Below are 25,783 nucleotides of genomic sequence, written 5' to 3'. Positions count from 1 at the left end.
TGCAAATGTCAGTCCATATCAAGGACAATTGTGTTTACAAACACCATGATCTATCAACTGAAGATGCACTCAAACATATACTATGGTGAGAGTGAATATCATGGTCAAGGTCAGCTCTACAGTTTCATTTGTATTTTTAGATGTCACACTGTTCAGATTGCAAAACTGAGCAAGATTAGATCAGTAGATATGAAGTAAAAATGCCTTCAGACCACAGGTGGCCATATGCAGTAGGAGATATCTGTGTGTAAGTGTAAATTTGATTCAACACTGCATTCTGACTTAGCATAAACTGAACATGAAACATGTCTGGAAACATGTTTACAAACATGTCCTTTGAAAATCTAAAACTGCTCTTATTCCACAGGAATAAGATCATGAGAGATTGGGGGGGGGGGGGGGGGGGTACATGTTACACCCCTCTACCAGTGCACCTGTTTGCATGAAAGCGGGAGAGAAGAATATGACATGAGAATCACCTGTTAGAGTTATATATTTCCGGCAGCCAGTTTATCACAGACTTATAATTTATAACTTATATGGTATCCAAAAAGGACTTGGCATGCTGGGAAACCATACCATGTCTTTCTTTGTAACAGTCACCAGATCTTTTGGCATCTCACATGAAACCAAGTCTGTCCTTGAGGTAAGATACATTTAGACCCATCCATATACATCACAATACAAAAAAAAACTTGCTCAAATACATTTAAAATCCTGCAAACATGATATAATAAACATTTCTACAGTGGGATCTTTTGTGACTTTTGCAGGTCTGAACACAAATCAGTTTGGGACAGTTACTACAGCATGCTAAGCAGTCAATGGGTAGGCCTATGTGTTCTGTGAGTGTCAATTCAAAAAGGGGGCTGGCTGTTGGCGTGGAACGTCAAATTGTATTCTGACAGGAGTGAAAGAAGAAGTCAGATGCATGCCGGAGTTGAGCAAGAGGTGAAACTAAAAAGGCAAGAGAAGAGGACAAAATTCTGCCTATACAGGATAGTGAGGCTAGGGCCTGACTAATACCAGAAGTGACTAAACTGAATGGCTGCCCCAGAGCCATCGCAGGGCGTCGAACACAGTGCATGCGTAATATGCCGCTTCCTCGCAAAGCACTTATACTATCACACATTCTGCAGCCTGAGGTTGCATTTCTCTCTCCTTCCCCCCTTAATCCACGAATATTGCAAGTCTAACGTACAATATTTGTAACAACATTCTTTATTTTGATAAAGGGCTGACTTCAATTTCATCTCCTTGTCTGTATTCTCCCTGTTCTATTTCTCGACTGGGGCAAATAATATTAGTCACTGGATATATTGAAACCCTGATGACCTTGCATGCAGAAAAATACATAAAACAAAACTGATACCTGGGGCCAGTATGACTATCCCAAAAATATGCTTGGGGTTATAAAGTTACTGACTGACAGTTTGTTCTCCTTGCCTGAGAAAAACTCGTTACCATGAAAAATATGTATGCCACATTATGTCTTTTGTCACATGATCAGGAAAGGTCAGCAAGGGCTTGTATGCATGCAATTTGTACCCCTTTCATCGACTGAATTATGTCAATGATATTTGCAATATTTGGTCATAGCAGGACAAGAGTAATCTCCACTCTTTTGAAGCTGCGATTATCCATACAATAGCATTTCCGTCTTAACTGAAAAGGAAAGGCAATGCATGAATGAAAGAGTGATAATCTTGTCTCAACTGTTTTCCAGGGATCCTCCCACCTAATCCTACGACCCAGGGAATTTCGCGACGTGACAAGACGTAGTCAAGTTTCCATCCACCTGCTTCCACTTCTGTCAAGTCAAGAGGAGATTTGTTTCAGATATCATCAGTAAAATTGACACAGGGCCTTGAAGGTGAAAAAGGTTGGGCAACATCAGAGAATACCGAGACAGTCATGATATGGCACAACTGCCGGCTCGTCAACAGAAATGACATTCTACACTATCAAAAAAAAAGAAGACATCCTTATCACATGATTATTCAAGTCTCATTTTTGGCATTGGTTCAAATGTATTATTATCAATTTTTCTTAAAATCATCATATAGGAATTGATTCCCTTTTGTAAACAAGAATAAGTAGTAGGTAAAATGATACCCTTGATGTTTCCCAAAGAGTAACAAATAAAACTTTTATGGAGAAAATGAATATGCTGCATTTTGTACATAAAAACAAAGTTCTGTTACACAAAAGGATGGTACAGGTAGAAGGTTCAGACAACTTCTCATGAAACCAATTTATTGATTCATTTACTATCAGAAAAGTAATGAAAACTTTGACAAAAAGAAAAGTATGAAATTCCCATACAATTCTCCATGAGCTCTAATTTTGCTATCAACAATTACAAAATATCAATATTGTTTTATGCATTAATGTTCCTTTCAATGATGAATTGATAATAAGATTAACGCCAAATATATAGCTCAATTACAGTTCCAACTGCTTGTTCCTTTTCTCTCATGACAGTGCTATAGACAATGTTAGTAGTGGTTTATACCAGGCATAAAACAAATTTAGAGCCCATTCACATGACTCTCACTCTCTGTAGTCAGCCATTATTCTAGCTGAACAAAGCCTGAGCTACGAGACGCACGATGAAGTAATTCCGTCCCTGGGATCACACACATCAAGCTGAGGTCACGTGATCAGAGTGTGACTTCTGTGACTCAGAAAGAATGAAAGAAAGAGAGGGGGAAGGGAGAGCTGGAAGGAGGGGTGGGGGGAGGGAGAGGGAGGAGGGGAGGGGGGGGGGTGGGGGTGGGGAGTAGATCCCTTGTCCCCTGCAGGTTCCTGAATTCTGAGCACTTCACTCTGTGCAGTGACATACCAGTCACTGCTGTGGGCATTTTATCTCTGCCAAAACCACAACCACAGGGTCTTTTTAAAGGGAAACTATTCCCAAAGAGTACAAAACATTGAATAAATGCATAAATGTGGAGAGATGGAATCAACAAATCAGCACAAGCTTAGAGCAAATATGACAATATGGCACTCACAAGTAAAATAACACAGCTATTACAATTCCACTGTGGCTACGTAACTGGTAGCAACCTGGATGCCTTTGAATGTCACTGGAGTCACATAGCTGAAAGTTATATTAAGGCCTACAGATAGGACATGAAATATCAATGATATCAAGTTTCCTTCATAGAAATCATTCATTCATGACACTGTATAAAATACAGTACCTCCAGAATTGGGAAATTTTTTCCTCCGCACAAATTCCACGAACACAAAGACTATTTGGTTAGTGGACAAAAGAAACCATTCCTTCACCGTTCTGTTTGATAAAGATTAATTACACTCAACTTACAGTAAGGTCCTCACAACACTATATCTATTCCTCTGAAGAAGGAAAAAAAAAGAAGAAGAAATGACATTGCAGTCTTTTCTACATGCACAAAAAACAACACACATTCCTTTCATATCTTTTTTTTTTCTTTTGAGGACACAACATACCATATTGCCTTGCAATAACACAGATGTCTTTTCCCTCAGAAGAATTTGATAGAAGTGGAAAGAACAAGTGTTCATGCCATAGCTGTAGGCCTACATCTCTTTGACTGAGCTGCAATATTTGATGTGGTCATGAATGCATAACAGCCTGGGAAGCAAGCCTAGGCTATGCACATCATGCTTTGGGGGAAGCTATTAGCCAAGGCAGTTGTGGGAAAGCAGGCACGTTGTCACAGCTCTCTCCAGTTCTCTTGCAAATGTATGTCATCTGATAATCAACCGAAGCTCCTTGGTATCATGGACTTGGAGATTAAAAATGAAAGTCTTTTCCTTGCTCACAAATAAATCTTTCATTCCTCATCAAGTACATTTATTTGTGTGATCATAAAAACAGATAATCTCTGAAAACATAATACTAATCTGATGATACACTTCCAAATAAATTGAGTGTGAGTTTGTCTCTGAATTCCCACTGCATAAAACATGAAGAAATCAATACAAACACCCTATCTATGCAAGAGTCGTATTCACTGGAGTATTGACATCTAGATTTGAGGTTATCACAAAGACACACAAAATCAATCATCCTTTAGTTTCACCAGCATTTAGAATCGTGTCAGACCTTTTTGTATACATAGCCAGGATAAGAAGGACACAGCTAACACACAAAGGCACTGCAAATCACGTACAACAAACACGTTGCTGTAACCAATATCCCATTGTCTGTGCACTCAGGGTTGAAGGGTATTATTGGTCGAGAAACATTAGATTCTTGGATTGCGGAATTCGCCAAAGTATGCCAGTGCCGACAAAGGCCGTCGTACCCGACTTGACTCGAGATAGAGGGGAAAGATGTTTTTGTAGTCTGTCATGATTCATGTAAAAACAGACGTGCAACACAAAAAGGCTCACCCTACAGTTTAATACAGACTACTCTATTGTTGTTGTTTTTCTTTTCTTCTTTTTCTTGTGCCCCAAACTAGCATAGCTGTGGGCCTCCTTAATCATCGCAGTTATCCTCCCTGTAATTATCATGGCTAATGTCTCTCCATTAGACACATTTCTTACTTATCTCCAGATGTTCAGATAATCAACAGTTTCACAGGTTACAGTGTGATTCAAATCATGCCTGAAGCCTTCATGTGTACATGCGGATTGAGAGACTGCAGCAATATTAACCCGTTGAGGACGAGTCCCGAGTATACTCGTGCAGGTGTCTATAGGAAATGTGTGTTGTAGCAAAATCAGTCCATCCTCAGAACACATTGGTGAAAGTTTGAGGAAAATCAGATAATTCATTCAAAAGTAATGAATTTTTAAATTTTGTGCACAGTCCTTGCTGGATGAGAAGACTCCTACAGTATGATGTCACATGCGTCCTCATCCAGTGGATCCAACACCAAAACTTTAAAAATTCATAACTATTGCATTGATTGTCTGATTTTCCTAAAAATTTCACTGTTGCGTTCTACTAAGGTTGCTGCTTTCATTCAATCCACAGCTCTCTTTGGGTTTTGGTTTCCTTTAAAGGAGAATTTGCCTATGTTTCTTTGTTTATTTTCCATCTGAGAAGATGGCTGGATAGCCCATATTCAGGTCTTGTGAGTAAACTGTATGTATAAGAGGGGAAAAGCGAGAGCGGGAGACCTCCAGGAGTTGGAGCTGCATTGGACATGCATTTAGAAAACTGCCTGTTGGAGCTCTCATGTTAGCCAGCTTGGTCATTCAACTCAGACAGTAATCTTGTGGGGTACTGTATTAGTTGGCTGCCTATGCTAATGGGAATATCTTTCTTTTAATAACATTTGTAAGATGGAATTATTGACTTCCTCAGCCACATCTGAATAATAATTTGCAACATGACATCTTTGACGTATCTACAGCATCATCAAAAATGTGTGCATAGTATGTGGCTGATTTCAAATCAACACACACACACACACACACAAAGGACAGCATGATAATGACTTTCCATTGCCCATACCATTACGGCCCCTGGATGAAATAAATGGAAGAAAGCTCATTGCAGAGAAATGTGCATGGCACGGAAGAGGGCGTGATTAGGATTATAATAATAACCAGAATGTGAGCTAGTTGCCATGGCGATAATTTGCATCACTATTACTGTATAAAATCTCAGGGGCAGAGCATGAGGAGAGATGAGAAGAGAGACCGAGGGAGAAGGAGAGAGAAATGGAGATGGAGGAAACTGACGGCCGAAGGCTCGGATAGCCTCAGACTGGGTAGTCATCATAATCAAGCTCCTGTGAGATGACGCAGGTTGAACAATGGGAAATGCCCTGCATAATTGACGGTAATTTCTTCTTGCGGTCACGTTCTCACTGCTGGCGACGACCTCTTTCTCCTAGCTGCACAAGGCAATATACGGCTTCTCTCATTTTTTCACTCATCATCTACTGTAAAACGAGGAATTTTCGTGTGTATTTTAATTTCGCGAATTTCGCGAGCGCCAAGATTCGCGAAATTAAAATGCATGGGAAAGTTCTTGTCTACACTATATGCATTGAATGCCAGTGGCAGTTGCGAAAATTTCATGCCGCAAAAAAGGCCATTGGCCCCAATTCGCGAAAAATTCATGCCGCGAATGTATCATGTTTTACAGTATTCAGTAACAGATTTGACCATCTTCTTTATGTGCCTTATCCTGTCACCAGAAATACTGATAGAATAGATTTACACATAATGAAAAGAAAGACACAAGATTGAAATATCACTCTCAGTTTTGCTATGTTCACCTTCTGGTAAAGTTTGGATGCTACATCCATGAGATTTGAAAGTGGGTTCAGGATATTTCCTTTGTAGATATGTAACACTCTATAATGTCCATGACCACTAAACCCTCCATATATGATTGATAGTTGTAATAAGAATGATTAGCCACCAAGTGTTCTTAGTTTTCACCATTTTTTGCCCATGTGTTATTAAAAGCATATTCAATCCAAGAGATTTGATTTGATTTGATTTTTATTTATTTCAATACGGTAAAGGGTATCAGCTTATAGGCTACTTTTCAGCGAGGCCGTGCATAAGAATTAACAAAACTGAATAATGGATAAACAATAAAACAGGTTCAAAAATAAAAACATAACTGATTGAATACAACATAAATGACATACAAATAAGCAAAATCAAATATTAGAACAATATAGAAGAAACTAGCCAATGGGGAAATATTAATTAGGCCCATTCTCATAGTCATGATTATTTGCATCAAGATTTCAATGAAAACAAGATTTTTTAATTGTGGACATAATAGGCACGACTATTAATAAGATTAATGAGACTTGTGATTTGCACACCACTAAAAGTATAACATTTCGAAAATAGTCAAAACTATTTGCGATGTGAAGTGTGTATGAAGTGTGTGTGAATCTATGAATTTTACTATTCCCTGCAATATCCTGCACTGGAAATTTTCTGTCCTAGAGATGGCTTCAGACATAACAGAGCACAATATCTCTCATTCTGCATCAGAAGAGATTTTTAAAGTATTCTCTGGCAGTAATCCAAGTGCAATAATGGAGCTTTAAAGCAGACAAAAAACTAATAAAACTGACACACAATTGTGCAGTACACATGCATATAAACAAATTAATGTGGCAGGTACAGATTTGTTGAAAAACGCATGAATCACGTCTCTCGTAAACGTCAAAGTGCCATTACATAGCACACCATGTCTCGTGTCAGGGTGAGATTCTAACTTCAGAAACCACAATACCAGAGTTTGTGTACATTTCGACCGCAAAAAGGATGAAGCATGATAACGACCCCACGGACTATAGCCCTTTTTACACTTGTGTTTCTTAACCCCGGACTTTCTCTGACCCAGGACTATCGTTAGTCCCGTACCAATTTTTTCAGCTTTTTACACTGGCCAATTAGTCCCATACTATCTCTTGTCCGGGGCTAAGGAGAAAACTGACCTTTTTACACTCGTATTTCTTAGCCCCGGACTTTCCAAACCACATGAATATTCATGATTACACTGTGTACTGTACACGTACACGCACGCACCGGCAGCACTTGATTACCTCGTTTCTGATTGGTCAGTGAGGGTCGGACTTCGTCTCTGTCGCTTAGCCCAGGATTATTTTTTCGTTCTTTTTATACTCACTTGCTTGGCACCACAATTGCGGTGCTAACCCTGCTATTTTGCAGGGCCAGATAGTACCGGACTATCGGTGGGGCTAGCCCACTTTGGCAAAAATGAGTGTAAACAGAAAGTGGACTAAGGATAGTCCCATACCAACGGTGGGGCTAAGGCCCCCCCCCCCCCCCCCTTAGCCCCACCGTCGGTACGGGACTAAGCAAAAATTTACAAGTGTAAAAAGCCCTTATAATGCACTCAGTCACAAGCAACAGCGATCAGTTCAACTCAAAGGTGGAAGCAATGATAAAAACTGAGCAATAAAAAGAAGATGAATGAAGCTAACAGTATACATGTTTCTCCCTGAACTGGTCTGGTAGAAGTGCCGACTAACGTGACACAGAATGAAAACTGGACAGAATATATCCAAGCTCATTGTACTTCATATCATCTTTTTGGAGATACATGTAGAAAAAGGTATCAAGATGTGTCAACAATGTACGACACGGACAGGGTGGAGCATAGAAGAAAATGATTTCCCTCCCTAAAAATTGGGTAACTTTGTCAAATTTGGTAAGAGGCAATGTGGTCATCTCTCTTTTCACTAATCAGTTAAGAGCTCTGACAATTGAATATGTCCTCATCTTTTATCAGAATGACATTACACCACTTTAAGCATATATTTGTACGTATCATCTAAAAAATATGCCATCTCTTTCAAAGTTCCATCGTCAGGAACTTCAAACAATCTTTCTAGAGGGTGAAAGGGGAACAGATATCCAAATATCACACATACTAAGACTAAACGCGGAAAATTAATATGCAAATCGCAAAGACAGTTATTACAGCATGGAAGAGTGAAGGGGGTGTAGCGAATCCTTCAAAACATGACTGACAGAAAGCTGCAAATCTATATCTTATTCCCTCTCCCGTTATCAGACAAAATAAAGTATAAATGACTGCATCAATGACCGACCCCCATGATTAGCCCTAGTAGTCCACCACCAAAATATCACACTTCCAAAGTCCAGGCACTGTCCATGTTAGCATTGGCATCCCGCATCTGATCTGTCGAACGAGAGGCAGCGATTGTCCTAATTATCAGCCGCATCTGCCCGTCTCACCGAATTGAAACCTGGCAGATCTGAGGATGTATGATCAATTTGGTTAGAGAGGGAGAGGACGGGACATGTTTGTAGCTCTCGGTGCTCTGTCACTGTCATGCAGAGAGAGAGGGAGAGATAGTGAGAGATAGTGAGAGATAGTGAGAGATAGTGAGAGATGAAGAGAAGAGAGAGATGGAGAGATAGTGAGAGATGTAGATGGAGATAGATAGATAGATAGATGGATGGCAAAGGGAGATATGGAGGCTGGAGCAAAAACGGAAACAAAGAAGATAGGGAGTGATAGATATATAGCTTGATTAGTTAGAGATATATGGGAGATAGTGAGAGAGAGAAAGAAGGATTAAGGGGGAAAGGGAGAGATGGAGGGGGAGAGAAGAAATTGCGGGGGGGGGGGGGGAGGAAAATAGAGAGAGAGAGGGGAGCAACAGAGAAGATGGGGGGGGGGGGGGAGGGAAGGGGAGACAGAGACTTCGGGAGAGTGAGAAAGAGGAAACCAAGGATTGAAGAGTGCCAGCACATTCCACACTGGCCAAGTGACTCTACTGCCAGCCGTTGCAATTGATGGCCTGCTTTCCCTCTAATGAAACAAATGCCAAGCACACAGCTCCCGACTGGCTGGAAATCCAAACCACCCCTTGGCACTAGTCTACCCATACCAGACTCTCTTCACTGCTTTCAACACACTGCAAGATTGTATACCAAGGAGCTACAACATAGCTCCATGATTATATTCTTCATTACTTTTAATTCACAGAGTTCAGACAGTCTTTGTCATAAGGACAAACTTATGTGAAATGTGAAGGGTGTCATCCATTGAACTGAGACAACTAAAAAAAAAAAAGGAAGTAAATATAGACAATGTCTGAAATTTATCATCTCAGACCGCAATTTTAAAATTGCCCCACCCTATTGCACAATGTTATTCTCAAGTCTCCCTAGTCAACTTACATCAACCACCCCCACTAATCCAGACGTTGGCGATGTATTTTCTGGCCTGAAATAATAATACGGCTACATTAGGAAAAATGGTTAGGATGTCATCATAACCCCATACATGCACTTTGTACTCTTGTCTGGAGGAAATGAGAATGGGTAGGCCCTACATCATACATGACTCAGGCATCATGAGTGTATGCAACCCGAGTTCACATGTAGGCCCTACACTTGGCACTACAAGCATGTACATCTCATAATTCCAAAAAAAAAAAAAAAATCAGCTCAACAAAGTTAAATGGGCTGGTCAACAAATCCACAGGATTGAACAAAAATATTTACAACTAAGTTTACAAAAGACAAAAGTTATCAATTGTGTGCAATAAAATGTGCCTTGATAGTCGTATGCCCCTTTCCAGGTACCATATATGCAAACACATCGCAATCATGAAGTTTACACTTTAATAAGTCAATGAACTCCCATCAACTGTGGGGATAGCTATCATAGCAGGTGCAATAATATGATGTTGTAAATATGCATCATGCACAGTCACAGGCCAGCACAGATAAGATATCTCTCTCCTGGCATTGTCCCATCCTATATTCATCTTATCAAAATGTATTCATGCAATCCCATGATCGATAATCTTTAAACTCTGAACAGAAATACCTCCCCCCCCCTTTGAAAAAAAACCCCTTATATAATATGCCTATAGGTCTATATGCAATTACTACGATCACTATGTCTTCTTGTGTGTGTGTGTGTGCTGTTTTTTTTTTTACCTAAAGGATATTAAGAAGTGTTTATTGATTACTCTTACGACTGACATCCAGTGAACATTGTCTTCAAGCAATGTACATATTACTGTTAAGCATTTTCTAGGCAGTGGGAATGCCTCTACAAATGGACTGGTTTGTCACAGACATTCTCTTCATATCTGCTTGCTGGTGCACTAAAGATCTGAGAGACAGGTCCTTTTCAAACATCTGAAATTCAAGAACATGTCCCTACAGACTGATGCAGATCAGTGCCAGCGAACACAGGGTCTCTTGTCTTACCATTCTTTTTTTTTGGGGGGGGGGGGGGCGGGTGTTCAGCAGTCATACCCCTTTCACGCTCGTCACATCGCCTAGGAGATTCAACGAAAGATTCAAACCTAGAATGCCTGCGAGAATCTTTTTTTTTTCATACTAGTGAATAAGCTCCTGGTTGAATAATTCTTGTTGGCTCTTCTGCAGTGCAAGTACACATTATGTTATGGCGCATGCACAAAATGGCCCACAAGACATTGTTAGAATGCGGACTTTTGCTTTTCACCCTGAAGTTTATCCATAATGCCTTTTATGCTACAGCATCACCGGGGAGTTTGCAGGGACACCCATGAGTTTACCACGCATGGTTCAAAAGGGTAAGATTTCCAAAAAGTCACCTGGCATTTTACATGTGAGTTTACCCATGATGCCTTTCATGCTACAACATCAGCCATGAGTTCCTACAAGATCTCAGGTTGAAATTTGCTAAGCATGAAAGGGGTGTCATGAAGAATACTTGGTATGCGGGAACACTCAACAAAGTGCCTTGGGGTCCACAGAGATGAGCTGTTCCCCCCCACCCCCCCCCCCCACCCCCCACCCCCACCCCACCACCACCACCATGAAAAGTTTTAATTGGTCTCATCATCTGTGACTTGCATAGAGGCTAGCACTTGAAACCTGTTCCAGCCACGACGATGAAAACAACCGCAATGCATTGCAGCTCACAGCAAGACTGTTGGCTACATCCGTAAACAGCACAATCTCCTTCCCCTCTTGAAAGTAATGCCATCCATCCACACAGAGGAAAGGGAAAACTGGTCAATACAAAGATGGCTTTCACACTTTCAAACAAATACATCAGTAAATGTGCGGAAGAGAAACATTTCACGGTAATTTAGGGTGTGTTTGTTTGTTTTTTTCTCACAGTTTGAAATTCAGACTTGAAATTACAATAATATCCCTGACACATTTCTCACATCCTATTTGGCAATGGGATCTAGAGGTGTTTTCCCATCAATACTGGGTGCAGCGTTCACAGTCTGAATGGTTTTCACATAAAAAAATAAGTGTATTGGTGGAGGTGTATGATCTATTTCCTTCTACCATGGTATGTACATACATGTATGTGTATCTTAACCTGTTGAGGACGGACTGATTTTGTTACAACTCGCATTTCCTATAGATCCCTGCCCGAGATACTCGGGACTTGTCCTTAAACGGGTTTTATATACTCTAGCATGTCAAGTGTTGTGTTTTAGATGCAGAGGCCGCGGACCTTTTGACACATTGGTTGTGATGAATGTTGTTTGCAATTAGCTGTCAGCACGAGACTCATTAGAGTATCTGATTACTCTTCAGACTCTAAACTGATTCAGGGACATGTTCCTGAAACGTGACTACAAACAAGTTCACTGATAGGTATGAAACCACTTCAGTCCTTTGAGAGGTCCTTCAACAGCCTGAAGAAACTCTGCATTCTGGCCACTCTGTTTATACTCCCCTTCCCCACCCCCACCACATTTCCAACCATCAGAGACACTTCTTGTCTACATATCTAGATGGTCATTTCTTGTGTAGATTTGCCTCATGGACGATCAAGTTTCTCGTAATTCTCGATTTTGCTTTCTTCTCCTCCCTGTACTCAATATAAGAATGAAATAAGAGCAACAATTAAATACTGCTACTATGCCTACCACTAAACAAAAAGTGGCCTAGAAACCTAGACTATCATTCCACAGAAGGGATTGAGGTCACTTCCACATTGCCCTGAAAATTCACATGGCAGTGGGTAGCCAACCTATGCGTGTAAACAAGAAGGGAGGGAATTTAAAGGAGGACACTCTCCCACGGAACAATTTTAATATTTTATTTTTTTTTCACAAACAAAGTGAACAACAGCAATGTGTCAGTAAAAAATCATAAACTTGCATATAATGAATTCTTTCATTTTGTTTAGTCTGTTTGATGCAGACTGAGGATTCAAGTGTAGATGGGTATAAGAGTACTTTTACATACAGGTAGCCACTTGTATTGATACTGATAGTAGGCCTAGATATAGTGAACAACTGCAATACGTCAGTGAAAATCACAACATAAACAATGCATATGAATTCTTTTATGACCATTCAATTTCAGTTAGTCGAACAACATGACATGAAATGAGCATGGTATATGCAGTACGTATATGCAAAAATATATATATATTTTGATTTTCTAATTTTCCTTTCATTAAGCATGACAATTTCAAGTTATGGTTATTCTTTTACTTTTTCAAGAAAGACCTATCTTGCTCATTCTGATTAAACTAACTCTCTTGTTGATATACATCCTCCCCTGATTATATGAACACATGCATGAAATTCATCCACCACACTGGACTAAAAAATACATGATACCAATCATTACATTCACACAATGTTAACAAAACTCATAATATATACATATTATATATATATATATATATATATATATATATAATTTTTTTTTTTTTTTTTATATATATATATATATATATATATAATTTTTTTTTTTTTTTTTTTTTTTGCCACCATTGGATCAAGTGAAGCTAGAGGTACTGGAAAAAAACCCTGATTTTGTCACAACCAACATGTTTGGGCAACTGAACTCTCTGGCATTTTGGAGCATATTCTAACATGCAACTTGCGACAAGAAGAAGAAAAAAAAACTCCCTCTGTTTTCATCATCATTTTCCCATACAAAATGAGAAAAAATTTATTGCGAGTGTATCTTCTGAAAGCGTACTACATCCAGACAGTGACTGGTGATTATACACTGTAAGCATTTTTTCCCCCCAAGCTTGAGTGTTTATTTCTTTCATGACAGTAGTTCAAATAAAGGATGATATTACTCAAATCCTAAAATAGACAGCTGGCATTTCTGGAGAAGATCATGAAGATAATGTTCATTCATTCTCTGGCCTCTTTCTTTGATTAAAAAAAAAAAGTCATGGCAAAGTAAAAAGGAAGTACTTATAGTAACAGCGAGCAGGTTGGCATTGCATCATCATACAGCAAGCACTACAAACATCTTCTTTTACAGTACATCTTTTTTTTTTTTTTTGTCTGTGTGTGTTTGCATGCATGTGTGTGTGTGTGTGCGGGGGGGGGGGGGTAGCTATCATGAGCTGCAATGTACTCACGCAATCATAAAAAACCACAATGAATACTTCATTCTCTTCTCAATCTTCTTTTTGTCTGCCTCAGGCCTCACTACACACTTGAAGCTGATAATCATCACGTCAGTAGTAGTTCATGTTTTCAAAATCTTTTACCTCTGCATTTTCCCCATTATACCTCTTTCTTTCTCTCTCTATCTCTCTACTATATATCTTTCTTGCTCTCTCTCTCTCTCTCTATCTATCTATCTATCTATCTATCTCTCTCTCTCTCTCTCTCTCTCTCTCTCTCTATCTATCTCTGCCTTGATCGGTTTATCTGTCTCCATTTGCACTCTCAGACAATCACCTTAAAAACTCTGCTCTACGCCCAGTAGGTATGATTAATTCATGAAGGTTACAGAGAATGAAAACATGTTGACATTTCCAGTGCTGCCGAACAGTCACTTGAGCGACTAAAACATGGCTCAGTCAGACAAAAGGCTGATTTGATAGCACATCAGGATCACCCACTCAAAGATAATGTATTCATCAATTCACAGCTTTTCATACATAAAAGTAAACACCTACGTTATGATTTACTGCAAATAGTAGGATAAAGGATAAAACCTCAAATCTGGACGGTGAGCAGGTGATAAACAGACAAGGATTGTAATTCCCAGTCACATTTACATATGATACGAATGATAATTATGATCAAATTCTTTTGTCCCCATACCAGGGATTTATATTAACTAAATGTCTGACGACCAATGACATACAAAAATCTTGTTTGACCAAGTAATTATACCTCAGGATCTCTCGGCCAAAGATCTGGTGAATTTATCTCCCACAACGATGTCCTCCATTGGCATGTAGTTGGAACATGTAGGCCTGCAATGACACAGAATGCATAGAAATGTGCATGAAGACTAGGGAAATAATTCATTCATTCATTCATTTCTTTATCGGTCGATGTCAGACATAGAAATTTGGCTTCCACTGGCATTACATTGCAACAAAATGATCATAACAATACAAACACATTTTACATCACAATTACATAATTACGTCTATGATAAGCACAATGAATACAAACAACACCAACACTAATATGACAAGTTTTATGCAATAGCCTGGACAGCAATACTGTGGAATGATTGAAAGAAAGTAATTCAATACAGAATCGTCTGTTGATCACACTATTTCAAATTCACTTGTCTTCCAGATCGTTCATTTTGATTTAACAAATTCAGAAAAATCAACAAAATAGTGCCAATGCCCATGTCTATAACAAATATAAGAACAAGAAGACTTTCTGTAAGTTTACCATGTATTTGATAAAAAGGGGTACTGTAAAAGTGGAAATGTTCACAGTGTTGAAATTTCACACATTTCGCGCAATGAGAAACTAGCACGAAAATAAAAGCATGCAAATATTTTTGCTTGCCATGTGTTTCAGTAGTTGATGTCTTGATTACGCGCAACTAAAAACACGCGAAACTCTTCTAACCAGGCCGAGCTCGAAAAACTAGTTGCATGAAAATATCCACTTTTACAGTACCATCAGTCAACAGTCATTAATTCATACAAAGCAAATTAACAAACCAAGAATTTTAGCATTGAAGGAGAAAGGGGATACCAGGGAAAGAGTTAACAGTTCTTATTTTCGATGATAAGATATTGATCATTGTAGTTTGCACCAGACATGTAAATATCCTAAACATAGGATGGGCTACATGTAAACCATACACTGCTCTGCCCATTCTATCTACATGCTTGTTACTGCAGCATGCATGGCTATTCTATAAATACCACTTGCACTGCAGCGCGTACTTCTCCTACCCCCGTAACACAATTATCGAAGGCATCACATCATTTCTCAGACAAATTTGTCCCCTATTCATTAAAACTTAAAAATTAAATTTCAGCCGGGTGCCTCTTGATTCGTGGGTGCGAGTGGCTGTATGTATGCACATCGTACCTCGTCCCTCCCAGTGGCAGCAATTTATGGCCACTAATGACACACATTGGCACATAAACAAATCATGGCACACATTAAAGAGACTATCAATGTTTGCCCGTTTCCCATCACTGACCACCAGTCAGTGTTCACCAGTAGAGTCCCTTCTCATTATAGGCTTACTACTTCCTGATAAATTATGAAGTATTAATAATCAATGTCACTTGATAAAACGAAAACATGCGCACTCACATGTGCGCGTGCACACACACACAAAATGAGCAAAGCAGCTATGCAGCTTTATACAGCAATGTGAAGGCAATTGCTGCATACGTGCATAACACACCCCATTGCGTAAAAAAAAATATATATTTATGTGTGATTTTTCAAAGGGGCATGTATGTGTGGAAAAAGCTGTCATCTGTAAACAGCCTACTTGTATATCATCATTTCTTTGGAGGCAGAGTACATGTAACCTGGGTTAACCGAAAAGGCAAGAAATCCTATGACAAAGGAGAAAAACACTCACTACATATATACTGTAAAACGAGGAATTTTCGCGAGCATTTTAATTTCGCGAATTTCGCGAGTGCCGAAATTTGCGAAATTAAAATGTATGCGAAAGTTTTTGTCTACACTACATGCATTGAACGCCAGTGGCAATTCGCGAAAATTTCATGCCACGAATATATCATGTTTTACAGTAACTATATTTGTTGATTTTATTACATAATTGGTTTCCATGGGAATCATATCCAAATGAACACAGAGACAAACATATTGACACCAAAATATGCCAGGTGAAAGAAGTAGGCCCTACATTGTAGCACCGGATTGTCCTACATAATTTCATCTATGCCAGTATGGTGTTATCAAGGTTGAAATGGAAGGTACATGTAAACAGACACTGGTAAGCAATTGCATAATCAATAGTCTCAAATAACAACCTTGAATAAAGATATTAATACCAGCCAATCAGTTTTAAAAGTATCTTTGTGAAATTGGACAAAAATAAAAATATCATCCTTAAGAAATGTCCATCTATGTGTGTTTACAAGTATTACAGAAGTACACAGAAGTCTCAATAACAAAAAAAAAGTCTCAAAATATATACTTTTTATCCTGAAAATAGAATAAAAACATAAGTCTCCCCAGACTCATTGGCTACAAGCATTCATGCAACAGCATTTATAGCACTTGTGGTCTGTAGCGTGGTTGCAGGTTTAGTCTGTAATTATCAATGCACTCACATGTTCTGGACACAGCACATGCAAATATTCTTTCCCACTGACGTAAGTGAGTCATGTATCACTTTTCACTATGTCCTAAAAAAAAAAAATGAACACTTTGCTAATTCTATGTATATATTCTTCCCTTGGACGTTTGGTGACAATGATACACTAGTTTATAGGTTTACTCATAATGCATCAAATCAAGGCACCGCTGCCATTGCAATGAACATTTATCCAATGGTCAGCCCCTTTGCTCTGTGAAAAAATGGGTAAGACACAGCACATAAATAATATTGTTTGTTAGTTGCTGTTTTATTGTACTTAGCATTATAAAAAGAACTCTCTTGATATCATGACAAAAGCTGTCTAGAGAGAGAAATCAAGGCAGCAGTTGAGTAAAAATGAGTAAAAATTTGTGCATGATCAGTATTACAATTTTAAGTTGAACACTATCATTACAATATGTCTGTACATCAACTAAAGTGGCTTTATGAAATGCATTACCAGATAGCCGTTTTCAGCACAATACCCTTGAAATACTCAAGCATTTTATCGCTTGCACCGACAAAAAAAATAATCGTCATGCCTTCAAATTGATCAGATCATGTTCTATTTAAGTGTATGACAATTTTGCAGTTCACTGTTTCAGAATATGGGAAATGACACATCTCTGGGAAATCTGGGGAGAAAAATGTTAAGATGAACCTGTTTTAATTTTCCTTTTCCTTCGAGTATTCTGACAATCCATACATCAAATGAATTCAATGATGATTATTACTGCATGTGATCTGTCAAAGTCACCATGAGGAAATGACTTACCATTTGAGACTTAATAACCTAATATCATGTTGGATAATTTCCATCATATAATTAGTCATAACTTCCTAAATGCTTGTCTTGCTGCACCACAATTACATCATATTTTATATCAATATTTCCTTTGTTTCACATGTATTCAGGATATATGACTTTCTCTCTTAAGTTTTTATGTGCCCAAGCACTTAGGTGTTAACTTGCCATACTTCTTCATTAGTATTCAGATACTGTATACGCTATATATTTCACCAGCCTAAATTTTCGCGAATCGGGAATTCCTGACGATTTCGCAAGTGGTTAAATTCGCGATCATGGAGTCCTGTACTAAATGGTGAAATGTACACGCATATGTCACATTCACATTGGGATCAGAGTCAGTATTTTCGCGTGTCTTTAATTTCACAAATAGCACCTGACTCACGAAATTCGTGAAAATAAAAACCTCACGAAATATTCGACGTATACAGTAACTCTTCCAAACTTGACCTAAATGTAGATAGCCAGCCCACTCATATGTAACAATGCCCTTCAGACCAGTGGGAAGCCATGTGACACGACAGGAATTAAGGGGATTATAGGGAGTCTCTATTCACTGGCAATTAGTCTCCAGACTTCTCTCCCTACCTGTGAAAACACTCAGGCGGACATGCCAATTGGCAAACAAAACGCTTATAGTAAAGGTTAAAGGCACTATTTACCATTTGCAGATGAAAAAAAAAATAACAACAGCTTTAGTGCTTCAAAATAGTTCTAAAATGTGAGTTAGGGATATAAACAAACAATATCAAAAATGTTAATCAGCACAATCAATGTTAAGTATTGCTAAATATACAAAATGTGAACAACAATTTTATTAAAATCATTTCGGGGGGGGGGGGGGGGGGGGGGACAAAACAAATAACGTCTTCATCATGGCTGCCCAAATATATTACTACATATCAGACAAGATAGTCGTTTTTTTTTTTCTATCAAATGCAAACTCTAATAAATCAGTTCATATTCTTTGTATATTTATAACACAGTATGTAGAACTTTCACTGATGACCCCAAAAATTAAGTTAAACAATACTGCTGATTTTTTCTTTAACCCAACATATATCTAGATTTCATATGCAAATGAAGTGATTGGTGTTTATCTCTTTGTAATAACACAATTTCTAACCAATAATCACACATCACACCTGCAATCACCAGTCATTCAGGAAAGACAGATAGAACCTAACCCCCCCCCCCCCAAAAAAAAAGAAACTGCATAAATCCTTTTCCATCTTCCTGCCAGATACTTTCAGATTCACAGGATCCTGCCATATCTTACAGAAATTGAAGCATACACGTACATATTTTCTGCATGGATTTATCAACACTCATAGATAAGTGAATAGCCATTCAGCAGAGCCATAATCATAAATTTTAACTCGTTGCAAAATTCAACCAACCATTTTCTAGGTGACTATAAAAACACCTCTTTTATCAGCATCTTTTTTTGCTTTATTTTCTTTGTGCCTTGCTTTGTGATTCAGTAAGCCTTAATTTCCTGTGCAACTGCAGGGAAATCAGAGAATCCACATGCACGTTTTCCCAACCTACCTCGACCGCATCATCTGAAGCAAAGATTGACTCTCCATGACGATTTGATGTATTCACATCATTAATGCCAGCCAATCATTCCTGTCTTAACAAAGCAGTGTGTTCCGGTTCACTCCACTGGAAAATCAATTTAGTGCCCGACTATTAAATTATAAATATAACTCCAGCATGAGGGGGCAACACACACACACACACAAACCCACATACATCCACATTACACGAAGACGAGGCAACTTATACTGCATGCACACACACACACACACACACTCACACACACACACACACACACACACACACACACACACACACACACGCAAACACACACTCTCTCTTTAACTCATAATGGCACTGCTCACCAACATCATGACCATGCAGGGGCGCACACACACACACACACACACTCTACACACTGCTTACTACCAGGTAATCCAAGCCTGTGTGAGCTGTCCCCCATCCAATGCACCCATGCAGGAGCACACTGCCCATCCATACACAATGCACATGAAATCCTATCCGCGCATAAAGATCTCCTAGGGAGGATGCCAGCCTACCGGTTCAAAGAGGTGCGGGCTACTGCAGGCAGGCGTGAGCGTGTGTCGCAGAGATTGAGAACAAAGAATTGATACAGACGGGCTGCTTTCGGGGTTGGCCAGCCAGCCGCGACTGCCAGTGGATCTCCCCTCGCTGATTATCGCACGCATCGTTGTGTGCACCCTGAATATCTTTTTGCACGATGGATGCGAGTCTGTAATGACTCTTCCTCGTCCGTCGGCGGTAATTAATTGTCGACAAGTCGAGCTCTCCGCAAGCTGCTCCAGATAAGCGCACATAGATGAGCTGATTTGATAAATACATTCCCAGCTGGAGATGTACCCCGAAAATATGCTAATGCGTCTAACTTCAATTTTGCTTACTGCAGACTGTAGAGAGTACTTTCCCAGAAATTCATTTCTATGTACAGGTACATTTTTGCCAACCCAGGCTTCCATGAATTCTCTGCAGTCTTTCCAAGATCCCCCAATGTGATAAGTTTCAAACGGAGACATAATTCAATTTTATGAACAAAGACATCCTTGTAAAGAAACTACAGTGTCTGACTTCAGGATACTTTGTTTATCTTTTTTTTTTCAAAACTACATGTAAATTGTGTTGCATTTTTTTCAAATATATCCAAAGAAGGTCATGCCACTCAAAGTTCAGAAAATAATAACAATTAATAATTTATAATCACAATAATCACAAAGGCTTTCTACAGTGAATCATAGCAGGAGTTATTTAATTTCATTGTGATAAAAATATAACTTACTTATTTGCCACCGTTCACATATCCTGCTGAAGACAATTTAACGCAAGAGTTTCATAGAATAGAAAATCAAGCTGGAAATTAATGGTATAAAAAAGTGTAAAAATTGTTGTAGAATTTATGTTTTTGCTTGATAGTAAAGCAACAAAAATATCTCCCCCCCAAAAGTCATTTTTGTATCGTCACAACAACTCAACATCGATTTGCCACAAAGATGAATTCTAGCTTCTTCTTTTTTTAAATTTCATTTCAACTAAAAAAGAACATTGTGAAAATATGTGCGCAGGTGAATGGTACACTTGTGTGGTGTTTTCTTACAACATGAAAAACTTGAATTTCATAGTCATAGTTCGAATCCAACAAAATCCCATATCACTTTAACTTCTCCTAATCAGTTTTGCACGAGTATGCTCTACTGACTCAAGTCAACTTAGACTTGATATGCAATTTCACTCCAACTTCAAAATGTGACCCATACTTCCGCGACCACATTAGCGCTGCGGTATTGGCACAATGTGTGAGGCCGTGGAAGGAAAGTCACGTCAGCTCACGCCAAGACTACAGGATGCACCAATCTGTGACACACAACCGAGTCTGCCAGTCAAACTTGAAAGGATAGCTGCCCTGGTTCTTGTTAGTTTCAGTATCTGTGATCATAATATAGCACAACAAACATTTACGAGCCATGCTATGAACATCTTTCTGTCTTGCAAAGGTTCTCTTAGAATGAATGTTGCATCACAAATTCCTTGTTTTCGCTAAGTCATACTGTGTTTTTGTACATTTCATATATACAAGTATGCTATCATCGTACTTCTGTAGTAAAAATCAGTTTTCCTGCAGATTTCAGCTTACAGCCTAAAACTTGACTTTATCATCATATTATTTTGATAATGACAGAAATATCAAGCTCTTTTCTGCAAGAAAACAACCCAAAAAAACATTTGGGTAACCTGCTGGTGTAGGCCACAACATGATTGTGTTTTTCACGATCGTTCACAAGCACTGTTAACTCATGTGAAGCCTACACAGGATTTCCTTATCAATATATACTTGATCAATGTCTTGGATTCAGATTTGATACTACAAATACCACCTTTGTTTCATTTTTGTGATTTGGTGAGGTATCGGTATTCATCATGAATTGGTGAGGGAGCAGGGGATGTGTTGAAGTGTCTGAAGGTATAAATGTGATGTCACAATTGTCAGTCGACTTTAAAGGTCCACGATATGAATAAGCCCCATGAATGTCAGGGGGTAGATCGCCAATAAAGAGAAACCAAGAGGGAGCACATGATAGAAGAACAGAATACAACAGAAGGTGAGAGAGAAAGAGATTATGAAAGAGAGGGAGAGAGATGGGGAAAAGAAGAGGAGGAAGACTAGAGAGGAAAAATGAAGAGAGGAAGGAAGGGGAAAAGGGAGTGTGAGTGATTGGGCTGTTCACATCAGTCAGGAAATTTGCTTCCAACCCTCGATAATGAACTGCATGCTGATGATGATTCTTGAGGCATTTTCTCACTCACAACAAGAAAAAACAACAACAAAAACGAAGTTGCTGAGTAAAAAGACAGAAGCTGACTGCACATACAACATGTTGGTTTGGGGTAAGGGTAGGCTATGCATACCTTACCACGTGAGAACATAGGCCTGCAGTTTAATTAAATTGATAGAGTTTTTACCAATCCTGTTGTTATGTAAAAGTCTAAAGTATTCGGCAGCTTCATTTCCATATAGACTGTTTACTAGTTAAATCCTATAAGTGACTTTTTACTACAGGTTGTCTCTTATAACCAGAAAGCCGGTCCAAGATTTGCCTGACATAGCAATATCTCACCCATCCAAACCGTATTAGAAGTAGAGAAAGCCTACCGAGTGCCCAGGTGAATAAAATAGATCGTCACTAGGTTCTTGAAGGAACTAAATGTCCATAAATTCATATACCATAGTAAACTGGTAAATCAACTACCAATCACATACATAATAGTCAAGTCACATATCAGGATTTTTGACAAGGTATATAAAAATAATAATGCACCAATATAACTGGATAAGTGTTCATAACAAAAACACATTGTGGCTTTAAGGGTAATTTCCCTTGTTCTCATGGGACTAATCAGGAAGTCATAATTGTACTTTCGCAGCACAATGTTTGATCTTGGCACAGTTCCACAAATTGCCTTTCTGTTGTTTTGCACTTTATGCAGTAATGATTGAATTTATGTATGTGATGTTTCTCATCAATGGTCAACATCCATTTTACATCCCCAGTTTTGCTCACTCACTGATTCATCTTCCTACCTGTGGTTGCAATCCAGAACTGATGTCCTGACTTTGAACAATCCATCAATATCATTTCCTTCAAAACAATAACTGACTTATGGTTCCTCCGTGCTGATTCATTGGTTTAAAAAAAAAGCCCTGATGTCAAGCACCACTGCATTAAAAGGAAATGAAATTATGCACTATCCATGGCATTAGAATTTGCCCTTAAACATGAATTGATGAAACCACAACAGCAGTAGTGGCAGCAACAATAATAACCACAAGAATAACATATACAATCAGGCAGACTAGATTTTACTCACACACTAATTCCCTTTACGTGATTCACAGTCAGAGTTCTCACACAGATCACTGTCTGCCAGTAACTATCCCACTTACTGCCACTCATTACACCAAACTGCAAAAACCTCTGGCACTGAAAATTAAAAATACAGAGCTACAGAAAAAAAAAATGGGATAGAAAATTGGCAAGCTGTATCATTTGATGCGAGGAAGAGACCATGCTAACATGCTAGGAGGTCTCTGAATTCCCAACAGACACTGTGTCAATTTTGAACCGCCTGTGAGAAAGACACAATTATGGTAGCAATTTCATAGCTCTATGCCCTGGGGTCATGATATATTCATATTGGCAAGCATCGTGGTTGAGTTGGTTGCCATTATACATGGAGAAAAGGAGAGAGACAAAGAGAAAGAAGGGCAAAGACAGAAAGGAAGAAAAAGAAGGAGAGACAGACAGACAGACAGAAGAGAGACGGCCAAATACAGAAAACGGAAGATAAAGAATCAGAATAAGTGATAGAGAGAATGAGAACGAAGACCAATGTTTTCATCCACTTCACACATATCCATTTGACAGTCTTTTCAGTTTGATTGTTTGCCAGCTGATAATCACAAATGTTCAAGGATAGCAAAAATATGAACTACTGATGAGCGCAGTATTAAACAGCAATGACATTAGCTACTGTATTCATAGTCTCTACATAACTGCTAAACTGCAAAGAACTTCAGGGAAATGAGCACTTCCCTGACCTTCTAATTTCTCCCTCCACATATACATGTACAATTATTTTAGGTACTGATCTCCCTACTGTTCCCTGAAGTAATTTTGGATAAAAATATTGTAACTATCATCAAAAGAATACGAATAATGATTGAACAATTGCTTATGAAAAAACTGAAAAGATAAATAAAAACACAATGATGGCAATCTTAGGGATCCACTCCCCCCCCCCCAAAAAAAAAGAAGTCGTAATGCTGCTTACACTGCTCCAGATGAAGATGACATTCTATGAGGCTCGATAGGATTCCATTATGATCTCACATTGTGCGGTCATTGACTTCCCTCCAAAATGGGGCGACCACCCATAACAATCACATCAATCATTTGAGAATTAAATCTACCCCAATGAAAATCAGCAAAATTCAAGCGACAGTAAAACTTGCCACGTCTGACCTTTTCCAATCACACTGCGACAAACACTTGCTTTCGTTACCACACTCAGAGAGAAACTTGGCGAGTTTATGTCACCGCAAATGCAGGCGCGATGTTATGCCAACAGTGGCCTGGCTACTAGCCAGCTAGCTACAGTTTACATTATATCATGCGCCTGCATGCACGGAGTAATCGGAAAGAAGTTACATGTATGACAAATTATTTCAGTGATGTTTGGGGTTACTGCTCTGCATGCAGTTGCTGTTTAGCACTTTAAATCTCACAAGCATTCTGGAATCTCATTTTTTTATGTTTGCAAGAATGCTAGCTCATCTTGCACACATTCTGTTCTCTGTGATCATTTGGCGTTTTATTTCATTATCATTATTAATTAATTTTTTTTTTTTTAGTGTGTGTGTTCCTGAAAAAATCTCGGTATCATAAAGGGGTTAATTTAATAGTTAAGTCTGTAATTCTAGAAGTTTACAAATTAAATGTCTTTTACACAGTCACTGAGATGAACATCATGTGGCTTTGCACTTGGAATGACACCCAGGAATATGCTGCAAAGAATACTGCCTGGCCCTTCTCGTGTAGGGGCCTATATATAAAATTCTTGTTTCTTATAGCATAAGGAAAACCAGACAGGTCCCCCCCCCCCACAAGAAGTAGTTAGTGTCTGCTGCCTGCCTTTGTCCAAATATACTTTATGTGTGTGGGCTGAAATAAGTGAAAAAGTTTGCAACTCTTTCAGCCAGATGATCTCTGGAAAACTATGATCCAGGAGTTCAGAGCCTGCTGTCAAGTGATTAACCTAATCCCTGACTTATAATCTCATTAAAAGATTAAACTTTTACATCATGTGAAGTTACACACTACCTCTGTGCATCAGAAGACCACCATTCTTTACTGTTACAGACACTTGTTTTAACAATGTACGGTCACAGATAAGTGTACACACACACATACACACTTACAAACAGAAGAAAGGAGGTGTGCATCCCCCAGGCCTATAACTGAATGATTGAGGTTGGACTTTTGAACCAAGAATGATGTTGCACACTTGTGTTTTCTGATTTTATTCTTCCCTCCTTTGTCATGGCAAAGGGTGGTAACGTGTATTCACACTTTTGACCCACTCCATCACACTACACGACTTCTGAACTCTCTGCGGTGTTAACATTGTAGGCCTACGTGTTACATGTATAGTCAGTATTGACATATTGTCGCTGGGGTGACAAGAACTTGTATCTCAAAATTTGTTGAAAATTACTTTTTTGGATTAATTGTCAGATAATCAGTTAAGTGATGTCCTGTCCAAATCTTAGCAGTCCCACCCCAAAATTGAAGCCACCACAGCATGTGAAAC

The 25,783-nt window shown here is 38.8% G+C and overlaps 1 protein-coding gene across 4 annotated transcripts in view; it reads right to left on the bottom strand.

The window, feature by feature from the left end:
• Positions 1–25,783, bottom strand: part of LOC139736044 (uncharacterized) — an 88,676-nt gene that overhangs the window by 49,741 nt on the left and 13,152 nt on the right. For 2 of the 4 annotated variants that reach the window (XM_071646790.1, XM_071646789.1), the window contains exon 2: positions 14,604–14,686. The gene's annotated coding sequence lies outside the window, so the exon portion shown is untranslated. Of the gene's footprint in view, positions 1–14,603; positions 14,687–19,390; positions 19,499–24,244; positions 24,409–25,783 lie in introns of those variants that run through there. The other 2 variants (XM_071646791.1, XM_071646792.1) reach the window with 2 other exon arrangements.

The sequence above is a fragment of the Diadema antillarum genome, unplaced genomic scaffold (assembly GCF_040938485.1).
Source record: "Diadema antillarum isolate AM-2024a unplaced genomic scaffold, OU_Dant_1.0 seq00000620_RagTag, whole genome shotgun sequence".
Classification (NCBI taxonomy): domain Eukaryota; kingdom Metazoa; phylum Echinodermata; class Echinoidea; order Diadematoida; family Diadematidae; genus Diadema; species Diadema antillarum.
The sequence above is the reverse complement of the archived record's forward strand: the minus strand, read 5'-3'. Positions and strand labels throughout refer to the sequence as shown.